Source organism: Martes martes, assembly GCF_963455335.1.
Source record: "Martes martes genome assembly, chromosome: 10".
In the NCBI taxonomy this organism is placed as follows: Eukaryota; Metazoa; Chordata; class Mammalia; order Carnivora; family Mustelidae; genus Martes; species Martes martes.
Window position 1 is genome coordinate 63,664,359 of NC_137898.1, and position 15,950 is coordinate 63,680,308.

The following is a 15,950-nucleotide window of genomic DNA, read 5'->3' on the forward strand; positions in this document are numbered from 1 at the left end:
TTTGCCTTGAAAAAGAATGTCAAGGCCCCAAATTCTGAGAAGAAAGTGATATAAAGAAAACAAAATCAGGATTTAAGAGAAAGATAGAGCTGGGCTTATACCCTAACCTCTTAATCACCAGTAGTGTGACTCTGGAGAGGTAATTTAATCTCTTTGAGCTTTAGTAGTTCCTCTAGGAGTATAACAGATACTTTACTAGATTGAAATGAAGAAGAAATGGATGTTAAAGATCTTTACAAACTGGCAAATGCAATATAAATATTAACTTCCCTTTCAGGAAAAAAAAAATCTTAACAGCTTTGCTGAGGATTTGTCGGAGGTGAGAAGAAAGCCTGGAAGTGGAAGACAGTGTGGTGGTGGGGTGAGCACTGGCTAGTGCAGATGAAGACCCAGCCCTATGATCTCCAGATCCAAGAGCTCAAGAGACCCACCCCTGAACTGCTCCTTGAGCAAGACTGTCAGGAGTGGATATACATATCAGCTTCTAGGCATTCATGATTCCAACTTACTTGATAAAATACATCCTGGGTCAATAATGGGATGGTAAGAGTGATTTCTCGCTACAGGTGATTTATTGGCAGCACTGCACTTGCAGTCTTCCCACATGGCAATCCACTAAGCAGTCAGCCAAAAACACTAAGCCGAAGGAGGTCTTAAAAAGGGCAGTAAGTATAAGATGTTAGTAATAGGGGAAACTGGGTGTGGGGTAGATGAGCACTGTCTATACTATCTTCTCAATTTTTCTGTAAACCTAAAACAGTTTGAAGAGATGAAAGTCTATTCTTTTAAAAAAGACACTACAGGTTCAGAGTGGATTTATTCATCATAGTCCCAAACTGAAAACAGTCCATGTATCCAACTATAGGAGAATGGACAAATGTAGTATATTCATGCAATGGACTACTACTCATCAATAAAAAAGAATGGGCTATAAATACAACCTACATGGATGGATCTCAAAAGAATTATGCTGAGTGAAAGAAGTCTTACACAAAAGAGCACATACTGTAAGATTCCATTTATATGGAATTCTAAAACAGGCAAAAAGAATCTATGGTCGGGACAAAATTAGAATGATGGTTGCCTCTGAAAACTGGGAAAGGTCATGAGGAAATGTTCTGGGATGCTGGTCACGTTTTATAGCTTGATGGGTGCCTGAATTATGCAGGTCCACACATTTGTCCAATCTTAGAGAATGCTCACTCACAACTTTGGCATTTTGCTCCATGTAAGTTTTACCTTATAGAAAAGTATTAAACACTAGACTCCAGTTAGTAAGTTCATGATATGCATGCTGAAATATTTAGGGAGAAATACACTGTTTGCAATTTACTTTAAATGCTTTTAAAAATAAGATCGATAATGGATGGACACAGGGATGGATAGATGGATAGGATGTGATTCTGCAAATACAGTAAAATATTAATGGCAGAATTAAGATGGTGGATATATGGGTATACACTATAAAATTCTTTCAATTTTTCTGTATGTTTGAAAATTTACATTAAAAAATGTTGGGGAAAGATAAAGAACATTCTGAGGTCTTATGTCTGGGTTTGCTGATTGGGAGAAAAGGAAATAATATTTAAGCTTATAAAGTCAGGATTGTAGGCTCTAAATATTAATTAAAAATCCTTTACATTTAACTCTTTACTTGAATAGAGAACAGCTCTTTCGTATTTATCCTCAATTATCTCCCTATCTGTTTTGTGCACCTCTCATCTCTACTCTTGAGAATACCTTCATTTTAGCATTTATAATATAATTTTGTCACTATTTCCATCTCTGCATCATCCTACTAGACTACCAAGAACTCCGTGAAGGCAGAGCCTTGTTTTTCTTTTTTGACTTTTTGCCCCTTTGCCTAGAACAGTGTCTGACAAATACAGAGGGCATTCATTCAAACATTTGTTGAGTGCCTCCCATGGATTACAAGGAGAGCTGGTTGGAGCAGACTCTTTTCAAGGCCAGGGAAGATGTTCCCCAACTCTTGGGGAAGTTCCCCAAGAGACACGTGATCCAAAACACATTCTGTGGAAGTGATTCTGTACTTGGAAGGTAACAAGTTGATTCAGAGGGACTTGTATTTCCTCATCTAGCTTTCATCCTGTCATACTGCTACATGAAACACTCTCGAAATGAAGCAGGTGTGGTATATAGGGCAGGCTGGTGTACTCGACCTCCACTCCGCTACCCCTTCAAGTTGGAAATGTTGGAAAACAACAACAACAACAACAACAACAACAACAAAATCACCTTTTCCAGATTTGCCTGCAGTTCATCTGCCAGTTCCTTGCATTCATATAAACCTGATAAAATGGGAGCCAAGGGAAGACCATTTTTCTGTTCTCTTGGGGGCAAGGGTATGGACAGGAAAGGGGCATTTTCCAGTATCCTGAGCGCCATGGAGCAGTTGTAGCAGTGGATCTCAAGCCTGACCTCTGAGTCACTAGTTCATAGCCACTGCTTGGGGGTGGGGTGTTAGAACCATCACTCTGGGGCAGTGGGGTGAGGAGGAGTATCATCCATGCAGTCCTAGACCAGAACACACAACTTTAGTTCTTCATACCATTTGGTAAGCATCTGATTCCTTTTATGAAATTCCTTCCTGCTCAAAGTATCTGGAATGGTTTGATTTCTTACACTGACCCCCGAGTACCCCAAAAAAAAAAAAAAACAAACCAGTTTGAGTGACTAAAGGCAGACCCCTGGGAATGGGAGAGGGACTTTATTTCAGAGTTTTTCACAATGAATATCTATTGAAGTAATGGCTGAACCCGACTGTGTGCCAATCACTGGGCTACAGGCTGGCCTTGAGAGTCAGCAGCTTGCTTTCAGAGAGGAGACTCGTGCTCATACATGAAAGAAGAGCCCACAGTGATCGATGCTGGAGAGAAGGAAGGAATGAGAGCCCAGGTGAAGGGGGAGGTTTAGAGGGGAGAGAAAATACTTACTCTCAGACCTCAAACCAAACAGTAACTAAAATGTTTAGCATTTTATGCATAGCATATGCATCTCCATTATCTCATTTAACACCCCTATGTACGTGCTCTCTTTTGGGGGTCAACCTTGGGGTGCTTCCTATGTGGCAGGCACTTCACATATGTTTTCTTATTTCAACTTTGGACCACCATCTGAAGTGGGGACTATTATTAGCTCCCTAACTTGCCTGAGGGCTCAGAGTTATTAAACAGCACAGTCAGCTTGTAAACTCCCAGCTTTTGATCCCAATCCTACATTCTTAAGGGATAACAAAGCCAGAATTTCATTTCCTCAAAAGCCATAACATGTTTAAAAACTAACGTTGTACAAACATGAGGGTCTCTTATCCTTATCAAAGAAAGCCTTTCTCTAAGGTTGAAGTTTTTGAGGTAAGGGGAACAGTGGCTGTGCTGCTCCAGCCCTAGAAGGGGATCACAGAGGTCCTTGGCTGGCTCAAATTAGACCAGACTCACAATGGACAAAGGGAGTGGGGGAGAGAGAAGAAAAATCAGTTGCTGCCTCCATAGCCTCCTCACTAAGGCAGCTCTTTATCTCCTACACCATTGTTTGCAGCTCAGAGGACACCATCCGGACCTAATAAATGAAAGTGTCCATTGGGAAGGGGAAAAACACACACATGCCCCCTCCACACACAAAAGGACATTTGTGTCAGGCAGCCTAAGAGGCTGACACACACCAAGGGTTTGCCCCTCCTCCTTTCACCCCTAGAAACGGACAAGAAAGGCAGCTTTCTGGTGTTCCACAAAAGGGGGAGGCTGTGGCAGGGAAGAGAACACATTCTCCAAAACTGCTGACTTGATTCATCCCCAAACTGACACAATGTGGAGAGGAAGACTTCAGGAAATGGGCAGATGACGTCCAAGAAAAGATTTCCTGCAAGCAGTTAACGGGAAACTTACATGAAAAGCGAGGACTAAAAATACATGGGCTATTGGATGCTCGCGGGAGGGCCCCCATTCTTCAAGAAGTGTCTGAGGAAGCTGCCATGCTTGAAGCTCTCCCTGCCCTCAAACCTAGTGAGATCACCTTAGCATTGGCTTTATTCCCTAGGACAGCACATCAGGCACCTAGTGGGATTAAAATTTCAATTTAACATGCACCAAGTCCCCACTGAGTTCTAGGCTTTCTATTCACGTAAATCCTTAGAGCACAGAAGGCAAGAGCGCCATTGCCTTAGACAAACGATGAGGAAAGTAGCGTGGGAATACAAATGCTATTCTACGTTTAAGTGCATTTTGATTATCAAGGCATAAACCTCAAAAATTTAGGAGTAAGTAACATTTAAAAGGCTGGAAAACCTGCACAGAGGTTGGCACTGGAATGCAGGAAACAGATTTGTCCTTGAAGCCATCTGGAATGACAGAGCAAAGCTTGGCTTGAATGGTAGGGGACCTAACATGCCACACTAGGAGACCAACAGGTAGCTATGAGGGAGTGTTGCTTGATTTTGAGAAAGATGCTTAAAGGCCGGTAGGTGCTGAGAGGCAGAAGCAGGCCCATGGAGTTCCCCTCTCGGGCCAGAGCAGAAAGGTAAAGACAGAGTTGGCTTTCAGAGCCTTCTTTCCTCTTCTGCTTCCAGAAGCCTAATTCTGCCAAACATTCATTGAGCCCCAACAATGGTGTAACCCCCACCCCAGCCCACAGCACTGAACAACCACAGATCAAGAAACTCATATCTGATACGAAAGAAAAGTCCTACAAAGGACAGAAGGGAGGAGAGCAGTGCTGGGCTGCCTGGGACCTGCCCTTCTTTTGAAGAGCTCACCACCCTGCCATTCCATCAGTACACTCCTCCTAACTGTCTGATTCACAAGTCCTCGTACCCAGAAATTTGCGGCCCGATTACAAAGGAAAGTCTTACCACCAATCATCCTTTAAACACACATATGCTAAGTCCTTCCTCCAAGTTAACAATAAACAATGTGAGGCCAAAGATCTTTCAGCATCATATTTTTATACCCAGTGAAACCCAGATGTGCAGGTACATTGGAAAACAAAACGTAGGTGGTCCTATGTGATTACAGTCTAGGGAGCCAGGGCTGGGAAAATAGCACTTTTTGTTCTTTCTTTTTTTTTTTTTAAACAAGGATGGTCTGAGACTTCCTTTGTTGTAAAACCTTATGGATACATTTGTTGTTGCTGCTCCTACCCTCACTGATTTCTGGGCAGCATTTGAGGCAGCCAAGCACTCCTTTCCTGAAAGCTGCTCCCAAATCCTTTGGATTATCTGACACCACAACTTCCTGCACCTCTGTGTTCCTTTTCAGTCTTCCTGGGGATCCTTTTAAGGTCTATGATCCTCCGCTTCCTCTTTTCTTACTGAACAGATTTCTAAGTGGTTTAGATGGCTCTCGTTGCACACAGTTGGCCTAGATGTACATCTGCAGACTATGCCTGAGGAGCTATGATGTAGCTGTGTGCAGAGGCCACACCCCATCTCCATTTGGCTCCTTCTTCCTGTTCTCTGCACCAGGAGAGCAGGATAAGTAACTGGCACCCCAAATCTCCCAAGCTCTGATAAAATGCTTCTTTTTTTTTTTTTTGATAAAATGCTTCTTAATCTTACAAGACAGTAATTAGGATTTTGTGTTTTGTTTTGTCTATGGATGTCTGCACATTAAGTTCACTTTAGAACTTGGGACGTATAGATACCACAGCTGTCATTTCATTTGCTATATTTAAACAACAACCATCATCAGTGGGGAGTAAGAAGTATGGGAAAATTAAGTGGCCACAGGATATGAGAAACATGATGTTTGGAAATTCTTGGGTTTCGTGCAGTTAGAAACGAAACAAACGAACTGGGTTAGTGACTTAGGAAGTGATATAAACTAAACTAAAATATGTTAGCAACTACTCTCATCTCTATTTCTAAAATTGCAGTGTCACAGTAAAGAGAAGAACTCCTCTGGATTCAAGTGCTCAGAAATCTGGCTATGTTTGTTTACTCGGACATCTACGTTCCACTACGGACTTCTGAAGACTGTAGCCCCAGCAGAGAACAACGTTATAAGAACCCTGGACAGGGCAGTAGCATTCTCTAACTGGCTTTACTACTAAATAGTCTTCGCTAAATGTTCATCTAATATCCTCAAGTTCCAAGAGCCCTAGACATTCTTATTAGCCTTTGGTCTCAGCAAAAGATCAGATAATCATTTACACCTTATGGTAGATTTCATTGGGTTTGATTTCCTTGCCCAACACTATTTGCCTCTTAAGTCAGCTCTCCAAAAAGATACAGAAACAGTGGCAGAGTGTAAAAGAAACACCAAAGAAGTTGCACAAGAAGGGTTTCCTTTTAGGCTGCAGTCTTATGGCAGGCAGTAAGGACGCAGGAATTTTTGCCCTACTGGAAACTAGGGCAAAAATCCCTCAGAGCTAAGGCAAAGTTAAGACTTAGTTAAGAAGAGACGGGAACGTATAAATGATGGAATGATTTATTTCATCCCCTGAGAATCCATACTACTCTCTTTGGAGGAAAAGAGCAAGAAGGGGGTATGTTGGAGGAAAAAATGACAGAGTTCTGAACAAAAGAAAATAAATTCCTCCCCCACAGAAAACCATCTTTTAACCACTCCCCAACCCTACACTACCTCAAATCCAGGTAATGGTGAGAAACAGAAAATGTTCTATAGATAAATGAATAGCAAATGAGTTCTTCCCTATATGCCAAAGGGTACATTCAAGGCAGACCCTGAAATTAAGGAACTCCAAATCTAGCTAAGAAGCCATGTGTATTTATAAAATATAAAGCAGCAAATAAACACTATGTCATAAATGATATTAGGAGTTTAGAGTGGTGAACTACTGGTGTGGTTCTGGGTGATCTAGAAAGGCTCTGGAAACAACTGACCCAGAGCTGGGCCAGGTCAGTGTGAAGGCCGGGATTATGCTGTCCTTCCTGGTGGACATCTTCTCTTAATCAATCATTGAGGAACTTCCAGATATGCAATAACAACCATAACCACGAAGAAACTCCTCACACAGGTAAGTATTTCATAAAATATACAATGTTTAATACCAGCCCTATCCCTGGAATCTCCAGAAGAGCATGCAGTGGGCTACCTGCTACCATCATCACCATCGCAGCACTTACCATGAGCCAGGGATGTTGTGCCAGACACAGCAGTGCTGGCCGGGTAACGTAACCACCATCCACAACCCCTTTTGCCTTCATTACAGAGTCTTGAGAAGGAGACTCCTTTTCCAGCCTTTCTTCTAACCAGAGGTGACCGTGTGCCACAGTTCTGAACAAGAAGACATAAGCAGAAATCTGCTGGGGGCTCATGGGAAAGCTTTTGATTTTCCTGCTACCGTGAAAAAGCAACATTCTATGGAAGGCTGAATGGAAAGATACAAAGAATAAGCATCCTTGATTGCAATACTGAGTCTTTAAGGCAGCAACTGCTTATTATAGACTTCTTGTGATGTGGTAATCAGTAAGTTTAATAAATTGAAAATATTCCTGATATAAATACTTACCATGTGCTTAACCAAGGTTATAGAGTAGGTAGGTCACAGAAACAGAATTCAAGCCCATGTATGACAGATCCAAAACCCTGACCCCTAACTACTACACTAACCAGGGTGCATGTGTGCTATTAAAACTCAGGTATATTAATGACCAGTCCTGCGGTTGTTTTGTTTGGAGGGACTACTCATCCTACGATGGTCACAGCCATTCTTATCATAAAACTTTATATCCTGGATACATCTTAATAATATGTTTAAAAAAAATGAGACCAATTTCACTGGTGCTCAGACTAGAGGCAAAGGGATTCAACTTTCTGACGTACATCAGTTACCATCTCATGATTCCCTTCTGGGCAGTCTATGACCCTCTTCTTCCATTCTGAGTTTCTTTCACATTTGAAATCCAGAAAAATTTAACATTTGCCTGCAGACACTTTCCAGTTCCCCTTCTTTTTTTTGCACCCATCTGGACTTTAAAGACGGCCACAAATGAGTTCTGCCCTTGTTTTCTACACAATAGGCAAATGTCATTTCAACAAACTAAGCATCTGATAACACTTAAAAATAAACAGCACACTGTTTCTGGAGGGTCACTTATCTCCTTACAATAGAGAAAATTGGAAGATCGTTCAGAAATATTTCAAAGCCTAAAACAACACTGAGCTGAAATGGCACAGAGATCAGCTGTTGGCAGCTGGCTGGTTTTTCATGGCTTTACTCTCAAGTGAAATGTACTCCTTATCTGTGGTTATGACTGGCCATTACATAGGAGGATTGATGGGGTTGCTTTTGGCTGTCATGGAAAGCTTAAGATGTGTTCTCTATGTGGATCCCTAAAAGCAGACATCCTCTCTGCAAAGCTGACAGGTCACCTCCCTCAACCAATTAGCTAATTGTCTGAAATCACTCGTCATAGATCAAGAAAAATTGTCTTGTGAATGAACTCTGTTCATGCAGAAAGCAAGAGCCTTTTGTTTCCTTCTGAAGACCCTATTCAACTCTAAGGCCCCTTCCATCTACAAAATTCTAAATTCTACAAATGTGAACAATGAGCTCCAATGAATGAATCCTTCCGGCTTTACAGCAAATGAGTGCTTTTTTGACTACCGGGTTTTTTGTTTTGTTTTGTTTTTTTAAAAGAAAATTGTTTTTAAAATGTAGCTTCCTGACTACACCAGGTGTGAAATGGTAAATGAAAGAACAAGCAGTTGTGTTGGCCATCTGTGGTTGATCCCTTCAAAGCTTGCCAGACTGATGTCATTCTGGATGCTTCCTATTTTGCTGACCAAGGTAGGTCTTCCTAGAAAAATCTATACACTGTCCAGTTCTAATCAAGACCTTACATCAAATTCTAAAAGTCTAGGTGATTGGTAGCTAGCTCTCACTGAATAAAGAGGAGTGAGTGGCCCCTCTTTTGTGGTTACTACAAGGAACTCGAGATAACCTTCATCTTTGGCCTGGAATAAGATAGGCTGAGAATCAATCACTTTGCACTGAGTGACAAGATATCCTTATTTATACTATTTGCATAACGTCTCTCACTGACCCTCATTTTTCTGCTTCCAAATACAGTGCTATTTTGTTCAGACATCTACCCTTTCCTGTGCCATCCCTCCTCAACTTAGAGCTCCTTCTTCAAAAGTCTAAAATCCTACAAACAAAGCATAGACAAAAACAGGAAGCCTGGATCTCTTGCATCTGAGAATATTAGAAAAGCTTTAACAGAGATGTAAGAGCTCGATAAGGGATGGGACAGAATTTTAATAAATACAGATGGGGGAAGGAGTAAAAAATTCCTAGGAAAAGGAGAAAAGAAAGAATACTTACCATGTGACAGATACTATGCTAAGTACTTTCACATAAATCCTCATGAATACCTTATAACAGATGACACTGGGAAAGGCATGTATTATTATTCTCTCAAAGCCCTTAACCAGTTAAAAAAAAATTGGCCCATGGTTACAGAGCACACAAGAGGGGAATGTAGGTCTCAAACCCAGATCTAGCTTTAAATTCTCTCTTTCCCCACCAAACCAATGAGCAGTGGCATGGAGGCAGGGAAGAACAGAGCTTGTTTGGGGAATGTGAATGGAATCAATACAGTGGGCGAGTGCACAGCAGTTTCTGCGTATCTGCTCTTTGGGAGTCACTGCTGAAAGAAAAGGGCCCCAGGACACAGACCCCAGTAGTGCTACTAGGTGTAAACACAGTGAAATTGTTGATCATTTTGACAAGATGAATCAGAGTAGTGATGTCTTTTAAGAAACTATCAGTAGTTCTGATGTTGATGACTCCAGTTCAGGATCAGGATGGCTGCTTCTTTCATTATTTCCATTTGGCAATATATTTGAATTGAATCTAAATGCTACCAGAGTCTTGATCTCAGTATGTACCAGTGATATAGTTTAGCATGGCTGAAGGCAATGGTTATTCGAGGAGACTACATGGGTAAGTCTTGTCAGACCTAAATTTTTTGTAGGCTAGACAGATATCCCAAATATGTCTCAGGGTCTTTTTCCACTTAATGACATTATCCTCTTTCCTATTTCTCTATTCACAGGCTCTAAAGTAAGGCCTAGAACACAGCAGTAGCTTAACAAAAGTTTACTGAAGAAATGATACATAATAGGCATTCAATAAATGTTTGATGAGTAAATAAATGAACTAGCCACTTCTATTGAAAGAAGTGAATGAGAGATATTAAGTCATAGACTCAAGGTTAGAGTAGTGGGGCACATTGTAAAGTAAGATGGTAAATACAAGTTGGAGCTTCTAGATGGGCTAGGGGAGCCCTGAATGTTAGGCATAGGAACTTGACTTCATTTTAAGGGCAACAAGAAAGAATCCTGAATATTGCTGAGGATGAAAAAACTGGGCATTGTGGGTAGGGAGGGAGGACAGTAATACCCAAATGGTTCTAGATTGTCAGAGAACAAGAAGGTACCAAACAACAGTTGAAAAGACAGTGAATTCCCAGAAGGGAGAGGGACAGAAAGATGGATAGGAAGCAGAATCCTTGTCTTTGTTTCATGAAACTCCTTACCTTTTCATGATGATACCAAAGATCTAATTCCTTTACTACTCTCTCTCTACTGCCACCTTCTCTTTTGTCTCAGTTAATCTCTCTTCAAGAATCTTCTTCATCTGACCATACCTTAAAATTTCTGATTCAAGTTACCATTTGATTGGATAAGTGTAATGTGTCATAGCCTCAGAACTGTTTCAAAATGTCTCAGAAGTTCCAGTTTCTGTGGGAGAAAAAGGCCAGTGTAAATAATATATTGTATTTTTGTCCCTATGGACAAGATGGATTTCGCCTACTCAATTCTGGTCAGAGCCAAAGCAGAGTAAAATGATTTCTCTGCCTTCCCAATCAAAGCACAGCAGAAATAAACACAGGGAGTATCTCATTCTGTGGGACATGCAAATAAGTATACTCAGAAAAACAAACATTTCTACCCACAATTTTTCCTTGCCTTCTGCCTACACTAAAGTGAACACTATCAACTGATCTATTCAGAATTCACCCTTGTGCCTTTGCTTGAGCTCATTTTCACACTTCCATATTACTCCCCAACTATATTGAACTTATACTCCTCCTACAAGGACTACCTTGAGCCCCCTCCTCTAGGCTGTCTCCTTTGATTTTTAAGGCGAATGCAAAAACCCCTTTAACACCCTGCCTGTACCTCTTCTTACAAATCACAAAAAGACTTGTGAGATAATTTCTTATGAATGGGTCTTGTATTCCACTCTATTCTCTCCATAAGAAATATGTTTTGAAGCCAGGGTGTATATCATTTGGACATCCCCCATGGTTCCTAGTGTAGCATATGTGTACCCAGCTCAAGTAGGAAGCTCTCAAACACTTGCTGAAATGAATTAATGAACATTCATTGAGGATTCATATACATTACTGCAGGGCATGATTATCTCTACTTTACAAATAAGAAAATGAAGCCTCATAAAAGTTAAGTGATTCAGAAAACAGGCCATGCTTTCTACAAAAGCTAAGCTATAAGGTCCACATAAGAGGATACAGATTTAATCTAGGTACCTCTTGGATAACGGCTCCTTTTATTGAATAACCAACTGAGACTATAAGTTGGTACTTCTGAGGGTAAAAATTTCTTGATATGTATATCAAGAGCATAAAAAATCATATAACCTAAAATAGAAGGTCTGCTTCCAGAAATCCTTAATATCCAGAGATGCAGATAAACTTATGCATAGTGTTGTTCAAAATAGGATAGAATCAGTAAAATCTTCTGTTTTCCATTTGAAATATTAAGAATATGTTTACTTCTCCTCTCTCCCAAATCCCAAAGACATGACAAAGTAGTATAAGTCTGAATAAATTAATAAATTAATTAATAAATTAATGTTTAGGATGGGAGAGAAGAAGAAAGGAAGAAAAGGAACACACCAGAACAATTTTTAAAAATGCATTTTACTATTATTTTTTAAAGTAATCTCTACACCCAATGTGGAGCTGGAATTCATGACCCCAAGATCAAGAGTTGTATGTGCTACTGACTGAGCCAGCCGGGTACCCCCAGACCAGAAATTTTTTAAACACTTTTCAAAAGATGATGGCAAGTAGACAGAATTACACTGGTAGATGTACTACAATGTAGATATGTCTACAGCCAACCCAAGTGAAGGAATCCAGGTAAAGGAAGGAATGTGGGAAGAAACTGCATGTAGTAGTCAATGCTGCTCCTTGATAGGGGCCTAGAAAGATGCCATGTTGGGAATCAGAGCATTACTGCCCAAAAGAAATGTAATATGAGGGGCGCCTGGGTGGATCAGTGGGTTAAAGCCTCTGCCTTCTGCTCAGGTCATGATCCCAGCGTCCTGGGATGGAGCCCTGCATTGGGCTCTCTGCTCAGCAGGGAGCCTGCTTCTCCCCCCCACCACGCCCCCAGGCCTGCCTCTCTGCCTACTTGTGATCTCTATCTGATAAATAGATAAAATCTTAAAAAAAAAAAAGAAATGTAATATGAGTTACATATGTAATTCTGAAATTTCTTTTTACACTGAAAAAGTAAAAACAGATCAAATTAATTTTTTTTTAAGATTTTATTTATTTATTTGACAGACAGGGATCACAAGTAGGCAGAGAGGCAGGCAGAGAGAGAGGAAGGGAAGCAGGCTCCCGCTGAGCAGAGAGCCTGATGCAGGGCTCTATCCCAGGACCCTGGAATCATGACCTGAGCCGAAGGCAGAGGCTTTAACCCACTGAGCCACCCAGGCACCCCAGATCAAATTAATTTTAATAGTATATCTAAAGTGTCATCATTTTAACATACAATCAATATAAAAATGAGTTCTTATCTTGTCTTTTTGTTCTTTGAAATCTGGTGTGTATTTTACACTCACAGCATGTCTTAATTCAGATGAGCCAGATTTCAAGGGCTCAACAGCTCATTTGTGGCTAGTAGGTATTATAACTGATATGACAAAATGAGAGAATAAGGAGAGCAAGGTGAGGAAAAGGAGCAGAAATCAAAGTGATTAATTGAAGAACTGTCTAAAGAACTAGCTGGGCAGAAATATTTTATATTTATATTATTTATATTATTATATTTATATTTGCATATATATTTATATATGCAATTATATATTTGCATATCTATAATTAGATATGCAAGAACTTAGAAAGTTTAACTTCTATACTTTCTTTCTAAAAATGACCAAGGATGTTTTACAACAAAGTTTAAAAGGATTCTAAGAAAGAGATGACATGGGGTGCAAAAAAAGAGATTTAACTCAAAACGTCAGTGAAATGATAGTAGGCTTTGAAATTAGAACACAAATTCTGTGGACTGAGAGAAAAATAGGTCAAGACGAAAGTTATTTCCCTAAAACAAACAGTACGATTAGGAAGCCAAGTGAGTTAGTTATAAGGTAAAGGCAGTTGCTTCTTTCTTTAGTCAGGAAAAAAGAAAGGCAATGCAAAACTCCAAAGAATACAAAAACCAAAGACAAGGTATAAATATGAAACAAAGAAAATGTGGCTAGTGGCGGAATATAGAATCTATTTGATCTTAATGTTTGGAATAGTCTCCTTTAGGTGTCACAGATTTAGTATCATAGAACTTTATTTTCTTCTTGTGGGTCAAATTATGCAACTCTGCTCTGCTGTAAATATTTACCTAACTGTAACATTGAAAAGGATATTAATTAGTTTTTAATTCTTAGAATCAGTCCACAGGTGAAACTTCAGTCTTCTTTATTTTATAGATCTGAATGTAAATATTATTTAGCCATCCAATACACACCTTAAGATAAGAAGGGACTAATTTTCTCACCTTATTTGTCAGAGAGTCAAAATCTATATATAATTACACCTCTGTTTTGGTCTAAGTGGTAAGCTGCATACGACAAGTATGACTAAGGGGCTTTAATGATTCAATGATGCCTATTTCTTTATCCAGGAACACTAAGGTTCCAATATTCTGGTGCTACAAAATGGTCTAATTAGTGAGTCACATTGAAGTCATTAAATTATCTTCAAATTTATAATAAGCATTTTAAAACTTATATTATTAAGTGAAATAAACTGTATCCAAAACTGTAGACAGTATGGAGCCTAATGAAATTATTAGGAAAGATTTAGGTTAGAGTTAAGTAATCACCAGACCTCTGAGAGGAATCCAGTTAAGGAAACACAAGGGGTACAAGCAATAGTCAAGTGTAAGTTGCCAGGCACTGGTACTACCCCTGAGCTATCTCTGTGATCAATCTTCCTTCTCCAACATACACAGTTTGTACTTATTAAGTATTCACAGATGTAAATTCTTAAGGCTACCTGAATGATTTAGGTTGGCCAAATTGGTACAACTTGGCAGTGTACCCAAAGGAAACTTCTTGGGAGAGCGAAGCCCTGAATGTATCTCAAAGATGCATAGGTTTGAAATTGTGATTAGGAAGACCACAGACTCCTTAATGGGCAAAGGGCCAGCCCCCCCAGACTGAAACACAAAGGAGGCTCTCATTTAAGAGAGGAAAATATGGGCACTTCTAAGGTATGGGTAATCAGAAGTTATTGAGAGACAATAACTTGTCCTCATCCCACCACTGACACAGAGATTGATGTTTTTAGGGCTGTATTTCAGAAGATGGAGGTTTAACTTCAAATGTGTACGCTGAGTTCCCTTTTTCCTCCCATCAACCTATATTTCACCTCTCTGTATCAGTCAGATAGACTACCTTTTCTCCTTCATTGTTCTCCCAGTTTATAATTCTGCCCAGAAGATAAGCTTCTCACTAGCAAATAATTACATCATAGATAGCAGAGTTTGCTTTTAGAGACCCAGGACAATCTACTTAGCAGCCTCAAGGGAAAAAAGCAGGCAGAATGACTACAATGCTTCACCGTCCATGGTTGGACTTTGAAATAAGACTGCCCAGCTTGGCCACGGGAGCAGTATATTTGTTAAGGCACCTTAAATAGGGCTCTGTACTCAAAAAACATTTTTTATAAGTCTCGAACACTCCTTCTTGGGACTTTTTATGACTAGCACATAAAGAGTCTTTATTCTTTGGAAAGAGATCTAATTAAAGAGGAGACTGGGAAGAGATAATACAGCATACACGTTTGCCAGACACTGTATAGATACTCTGCAACAAACCCATAGGGTACTTTTTATGCCCATTTTATAGACAAGGAAAAGGAAGCTTAACCTCTTAGAAATTGAGTGATTTGCTGACTACGTAGATACTGGAGCTGGGATTCAAACCTACAACGTCTTATTCCAAAACCCAGTGCCCTTCCCCCTATACCACATAGCTTCACAGAAACAAAGGAAGAAAAGGGAGTGAATCTACCAAAGCTACATTGTTGAAAAGCAAGAACAGAGAGGTACAGCTGTTATCTTTGCAATCTTTCCCACATTTTTTTAAAGAAACAAAATGGTCCTACTGAATAACACTCTTCTAAAATAACAAATGTGATGAGTCTTAAACAGACCTTTATTTCAAAGGGGAAGGGAAGCATTAAGTTTCAGAAAGTAGGAGACTTCTCCTCTCACATGATTCTGCATAGCTCAAAGGATGTTTTAGGGAATAGATATTTACCTAGTATGACCACAGCATCTAAGAGAATCCAGAAGGAATAGTAAAGAAGACAGAGGGAGAGAAGGGAGACTGACTCACTATTTGTTTTCCAAATATAAAAACTCAAGCAAAACACAGTGGGACTCAGCTATCCAGCTGGGTGCTCTTAAGGATTAACTGTGTGTGTGGTCAGGCACTTAACTTCATATTTCTGATGGACCAGCTATAAAATGGAAGAATTCAGAATAAGGCTTCTTGCCAAGAGAGCACCAATACATTTGTATTTATAGCTTCTGAAATACAGACCTAAACAAATAGCCTAACATGGAGCCCCAGGCCCTAGTTCTAATATCCCTGCTATAGTTCATGTCATAAGGTTGTGCTAAGGGATAAGAGTGTCCTCACAATGGCAG

General features: G+C 39.9%; 1 protein-coding gene across 2 annotated transcripts in view; it reads right to left on the reverse strand.

Annotated features, from left to right (window-relative positions):
* Positions 1 to 15,950, reverse strand: part of GAB2 (GRB2 associated binding protein 2) — a gene marked incomplete at both ends in the record, with an annotated part of 178,477 nt that overhangs the window by 95,117 nt on the left and 67,410 nt on the right. The gene's annotated exons all lie outside the window — the stretch shown is intronic.